We start from the raw sequence: 7077 nt of genomic DNA, 5'->3' as shown, positions 1-7077 counted from the left end.
CTTTAATTACAATAATCAGTTCTTTCTCTAGACATCAAACATAAATATCCTATTATTTAAATAATTGGAAAAAAAAAAAAAGGTACCCTAACCCTGACGACTGGCTCCATGGCTCCTGTGCCCATATGCACATTCAACTTGTCAATGCCATTGAGTCAAAGTCCCCCAAGAACATACCTGTAATTGAATAATTCTGGCTTATTACTGATTGCATTGAAAGAGAATGCACACCTCTGGGAGCTACAGGGTGTGCGAGTAAGAGGGTGTTTAAAAGGCACCTATTATAGAATTAGGCCTTTTGTGGGATGATTTGGGGAAGATCTGAGGAAGTGAAGGTTTGCTCTAATTTGGGTTCTGCTAGAAAGTGGGGCCAACCCTATGATTGGGTACGCTGTGGATATCAAACACATAGTTAGGTAATAATTTAAAGTTTTTAACTATAAATAGAATTTAATTGTCAGTGTGTCAAATAAAACAACATATATCATATTGAATTTATTATGTGAGTGAACTGCAATAACTGTTTAAAATAAACATAGAAAATTGTGTAGGTGCTCTCTCTGTAGTAATTGTGTACCCAGTATAATCAACTATCTACATTATTATCTTCAACTTGAAGTTTTCTTTTCCTTTCTTTTTCTGTAGACATAAGTGACACCTAGAGGACAGACAGTTAAAAATGGTCTGGATAATTTTTGATCTGGGGAGGCAAGAGAAAGACAGGAGGAGACGGGGAGAGGGTGGGTCAGCTCTGGCAGGTGCGCAGCCTGGAAGCTGGAGAGATATAGTGGCAGCGGAGCCCCTGCCCCCCTGAGATCACACGGGGATCCCCACTCAAAAAAACAGAGGTGGGGAGGGGAACCCGTGTGGCAACTGGTGCTGGGAAGCAGTGATTTGGTTCACTTTGGGAGACAAAACCGCAACATTCTAGGCACAGAGCGATCTCTGTTTCAGCACCAGGGACAATGGCTCCACACCAAAGCCCTAGGCTGCAGCGGGCTCTGACCCACACGCCCAGCAGAGGCTCTGAGAGAGCCTCCAGCCCCTCGTAGAACACTGGCAGAGAGCCCCACTGGGGGTGGTCTGTGTGCCTAGGGAAAAGAAGGGATTGGACTTCCCTACATCACTTCCACTTCAGGTGCACTGAAGGCACCCTGCCCACAACCTGCAGATCTGCTAGATCCGCCCTGTTCTGCTGAGATCCAAGCCAAAGGAAATCGCAGGAGGCTAGAAATCTGTACCCCTAAGGCTCAGTGCGAAGGTGCAGCGGACATGAACAGGTGCCCAGCTGGAGCCTGGGCAGAAGGCCTGCCCAGGAGCAGCCAGCTGTGCAGAAAGATTGAAGTGCCAAGAGGGGCTGATTTTTGTATTTGCTTTTGTTTTCTTTTGTTTTGTCTTTTGGATCCCCCTACTCTGAGTGGAGGCAAGGGACTACCAGGAAGCCAGGCGGAGCTGAGACACCGCTGTCTCTGTGGGTTTCTGTCTGTTGGGACTTCTGTCCGGGAGACAGAGGGGTATGCCTGGCCCTTCAGCAGCATTACAAGGAAGCAGGTCTGAGCTCCCCAGGGAGCGCAGCCAGCCAGGGCAGCCCTGGGATGCAGAAGTGCTTCCCTCACTCCTACAGATTACAAGCACTTCCGCCAACACGAGGCTGCTTAAACCACCCTGGCCAGGTCCCAGGTACCTGGAAGAGAGAAGTGAAATTAGGATAGAAATGAGAGAGCAGAGAAACTAGGGTAGAGATTGTTATATTGATTCCACATGCTCTTTCCCCAGGAACACACTGAGAATTGACATGCTTTGTTTCCCAACTATCAGAAATACGGGAGGAATAGTTTTCTAGGGAAAAGACATCCTGAAGATGTAAGTCACAGCCCATCCCCTAGGAGTCTCGATATCTATTGAACCTTCCCATGCATGTCGGCTTAGCTACAGAACTGAAGATGCAACTGTCACATGGCCTTCTTCACTCCCTTCCTCTCCTCCTCTCTCCTCTCCTTCTTTTCTTTGGTCCAACAACTGAGCCCATGCTGTGTGTCTGGCCCTGTGTACACAGTGGTGAACCGGACAGACGCTGTCGCCTTCTTCACAGATTTTGTAATCTCGCGGTGGAGGCAGATATTTAAAAAATGAGCACAGACATCGAGAATTACAAATTGCAGGAAGTGCTGGTGGGGGCGGATGTTGACACTACAGGGAAAAGTATGACACCATGGGAGGCAATGAGTGGGGCTGGGGTGATGTGAAGGAGGAGACAACTTCTGAGGAAACCACGTTAAGCTGAGCCCTGAGTAAGGAGAAATGTGGGGTGGAGGTTGGGAAGGCACCGAGACGAAAGGACGAACAAGACTGACTCCTTTGAGGGACCAAAAGGCGAGTATTGCTAAGGCTTTCTTAGCAAAGCAAGAGGGCTGGTCGGCCAAGACATTGAAGCGATAGCCAGGGCCAGGCCACTCTGGCTAAAGGAAAACATGTAAAATGCCTGTTGGGAAATGAAGCCTGCAAAAGTAACAAAACCAATGATGACACGAGGATGTGGCTGAACCTGAGTAACACATTACCCTACAGTGGTAACGTGTTGTCTTGTAATTATTTGGAGGGAACAGTGGCCATTTTCGTGTCAGCAACATTGAATCAGAGAAATGACAAAAGGAGGGTATGAGCTCACCTTTCTCAAGTGATTCTTTGAACTGTGAGGGCATTCCCCTGGGAAGGATCCAGGAGATTAAGATCTGTCTGCAGCATTAAGCCTAAAGTGTTCATTTAGGATACAGCGGCAGCTCAGAAGAATAAAAGACTGTGCCCTTATGAATGATGGGCTGATAGAGGGTAATCAATAAAAAGGCCACAGGGCCACAGAGCTGTTTGCAAGGCGTGCAGGGAGGTAGGCAGGAACTGGCACATGAGCAGGGAGAGGCACACAGTGAGGAGGGAGCGGTGAGGGAGAGCCTGGGTAATACTGAGCCTTCCTTCACACTTCCCTGCATCACGAATTACCAGTGAATGATCGCAACAGACCTCACTGACACCGTCTCCCTCTCTCTTCCCGCCAGCAACTCTGACTTATGAAGCAAAGTGGCCTTGAAGGGGCAAGGAGAGCTTGAAGTAGATTAAAGAATGTTGTGCACCGTTCTTTAGAACGAGAAACATTTCATCTTTGAAATGAAATAAGTTAAATGTGTTCCACCTCTTATGACGAAAAAGTGTCTTTTGTTTATGGTGACAAAGTATATATAACGTAAAAATGACCACTTTAAGTGTACAGTTGGGTGGGATTAAGTACATTCACATTGTTGTACAACTATTCCTACCATTCATCCCAGAAAGTTTTTATCTTCCTCAGCTGAAACTCTGCACCCTTAAACCAGGGGTGGGGAACTTCCAGCCCACGGGCTGTATGAGGCCTGAGTAATAACTTGGTCTGGCCCTGCCAAGGCACTAGGGGTGAGTTCATTAAATGTTTGACCAAATATTGTAGGCTAATCTTTAAGTTGATAATTCTGTATGGCCCACAAATGGTGTTATGAATATCCAAATGGTCCTTGGGGAAAAAAAGGTTCCCCACCCCTGCTTAAACATTAACTATTTCCCCTGTCTTGGGACCCTGGTATTCACCATTCTACTTTCTCTGCAAATTTGACTACTCTAGGTACTTCTGCTTATAGGAATATCCTATAGTATCTGTCCTTCTGTGTCTGGCTTATGCCATTTGGCAGAATGTCTTCAAAATTCGCCCATGCTGTAGCATGTGTCAGGATCTCCTTCCTTTCTAAGGCTGAACAATGTCCCATTGTGTGCATGACCATATTTGGTTTATCCATTCATCTGCCGGTGGACATTTGGATTGGAGAAAAAGTGTCTTTTAAACATGGATCTTTTTCTTTTCTTACATAATCTTACTTTTCCACTTTTCCTGTCTTCCTCCCTCCCTTCCTTTATTTCTCCCTGAGTAGAAGGAGGATAGAATTTGACTAAAGGATGTTATCATTTCGAATCTCAAGGAACAGTACAATGACTTCCTTTTTTATTATAATAGACTTCATTTTTTAGAACAGTTTTAGGTTCACAGAAAAATTCAGAAGAAAGTACAGGAAATTCCCATATACTCCTTGCCATCCCCAACCCCCAACACACACACACACACACACACACACACACACACACACCCTCCTCAAATATTAGCTTCTTCCACCAGAGTGGTACAAGTGTTACAGCTGACAAACCTACATTAAAACATCATTATCATTCTAAATCTATAGTTTAGGTAAATCACTCAGTATTGTACATTCTGTGGGTATTGATAAATGTATAATGATACGTATTCACCATTATAGCATCCTGCAAAATAGTTTCACTGTCCTAAGAATCCTCTATGCTTTGCCTGTTCACCCCTCAATCCCCAACTCCCTGAAACATTGGGAACCACTGACCATTTTATTGTCTCCATATTTTGCCTTTTCCAGAATGTCATATAGTTGGAATTGTACAGTATACAGTATAGCCTCTGTAGATTGTCTTCTTTCACTTAGCAATATGTTTTTAAGGTTCTTTCGTGCCTTTTCATGGATTGGTAGCTCATTTCTTTCTTTCTTTTTTTATTTCTTTCTTTTTTTAATCCTCACCCCAAGGACATGCTTAGAGAGTGGAAGAGAGAGAGACAGACAGACAGACATCTATGTGAGAGAGAAACATTGATCAGTTGCCTTCCGTGCATGCCCTGACTGGGATGAAACCTGATGGGAATCGCACTGGCAGGCAACCTGTAGGTGCACAGGATGACACTAAATCAATGGAGCCACTCAGGCTGGCGATAGCTCATTTCTTTCTAACAGTGAATACCCTTCCACTGTCTGGATACCACAGTTTATTTACCCTTCACTTAGTGAAGGACACCTTGATTGCTTCCATGTTTTGGAAATTATTACTACAGCTGCTATAAACATCCATGTGCAGGTTTTTGTGTGGACATAAGTTTTCAACTAATTTCAGTACCAAGGAACACAATTCCCAGATCATATGTGAAGACTATGTTTAGCTTTGTCAACTGTCTCCTAAAGTGGCAATGCCTTCCTTTGGGGTTTTACTGTTTTCCTTTCATAAACCAGGGGTCTAGACTGGATTAAAATAACTAAGACACATGTGGCAGCTGGATCCAGTGAGAAAGTAAACAGGGAAATGGGTCAGTCGCCCACAGCTGCCTGACATAAAATGGTTGCAGTTTCTTCTACTCATGCAGAGCTGGCTGGTGAAGTGGAAATGGGGATATGGAGTCAGGAGAAGGTGTTTATGAGTTAACTAGAGGCCCAGTGCATGAATTCGTGCACCAGTGAGGTCCCTCGGCCGGGCCTGCAGGATTGGGCTAAACCGGCTCTCCCACATCCCCCAAGGGGTCCTGGATTGTGAGAGGGCACAGGCCAGGCCGAGGGACCCCATCAGTGCATGATCGGGGCTGGGGAGGGATGCGGGAGGTTGGCCAGCCATGGAGGGACTTTGAGAGGACTCCAGGGCTTGTTTGGCCCATCTCGCTCAGTCCTGATCGGCCGGACCCCAGCAGCAAGCTAACCTACCAGCCAGAGCGCCTACCCCCTGGTGGTCAGTGCACATCATAGAGACTGGTTGACCAGTTGACTATCTGCCCCCTGGTGGTCAGTGTGCATCATAGCAAGCAGTTGAGCAGCCTTAGCATATCATCAGCATGTCATGCTTTGACTGGTTGAACAGACGACCATATGACCAGACACTTAGCATATTAGGCTTTTATTATATAGGCTCATAACATTCATAACCATTCTGTTATGATTTTTAAAGGCCTAAACCAGTGATGGCGAACCTATGACACACGTGTCAGAGGTGACACACGAACTCATTTTTTTGGTTGATTTTTCTTTGTTAAATGGCATTTAAATATATAAAATAAATATCAAAAATATAAGTCTTTGTTTTACTATGGTTGCAAATATCAAAAAATTTCTATATGTGACATGGCACCAGAGTTAAGTTAGGGTTTTTCAAAATGCTGACATGCTGAGCTCAAAAGGTTCGCCATCACTGGCCTAAACCAAGGTATTTTACAGAAAGAAAGGAGTGGAGAGGAGGGATGTCTCTGAGGGGTTAGGCAATGGTTTGGGGATCAAGGATAGATAAGAAATTTGACCAGAGGCAGGCTTCTTAACCATCCTATATAATAAAACCCTAATATGCAAATCAACTGAACAATGGAATGACTAGAACGACCAGTAGAACGAACGGTTGCTATGACATGCACTGACCACCAGGGCTCACAGCTGGTGAGCACAGTGGCAGTGGTGGGAGCCTCCCCTGCCTCCACAGCAGCGCTAAAGAGTAGCGAGTTCAGCTTCTGGCTGAGCAGTGCTCCCACAGAGGGAATGCCGCTCAGCCAGAAGTCGGGTTCACGGCTGGCGAGCGCTGCAATGGTGGCAGGAGCCTCTCCTGCCTCCGCTACAGGCAGGCAGTAAGGAGTGAGGGGTCCCAGACTGTGAGAGGGATATCTGACTGCTGGCTTAGGCCCGATCCCATCCCCCCGGAGGCAGACATCCCCCAAGGGGTCCCGGACTGCGAGAGGGTGCAGGCTGGGCTGAGGGACCCCCCGCCCCAGTGCACAAATTTTGTGCACCAGGCCTCTAGTGATAAAGTTGGGAGAGTAAGATGTTTATACAGAAAAAAGGCTCCTGTAGACATGTGATAGGTGCTGAGCATTTGTTGCTGGAAATTGAAGAAGTATAAAGCGTTCTTATTTGTGCTTATCCAGATGACTGTGGTTAAATGGTGAACACTTCTGTTTAAATTTCCTATAATGAGAAGATCATGAACCCTAATTATGTTTTTTCATTATTTCCTGGACTATAAAGAAAAAAATGGTTCAATTTGCCCTTGGATATAACAATGGTCAGTGGCTGAGAAAAACCACTTGCCGTTGTCATCTATGTCAGGGAACTGGCGCAGGGTGACTCATAATAATCTGTGGCCACTTCAGCAGAGGATAGCAATTACAGCAAGGGCATCTCTGTGTTGTATTTCAACGTGACAGGCTTGCCAAACTGATGGGCAGTAAGTGCA

Source organism: Myotis myotis, unplaced genomic scaffold (assembly GCF_014108235.1).
Source record: "Myotis myotis isolate mMyoMyo1 unplaced genomic scaffold, mMyoMyo1.p scaffold_m19_p_13, whole genome shotgun sequence".
Classification (NCBI taxonomy): Eukaryota; Metazoa; Chordata; class Mammalia; order Chiroptera; family Vespertilionidae; genus Myotis; species Myotis myotis.
This window is presented reverse-complemented; position numbering follows the sequence as displayed.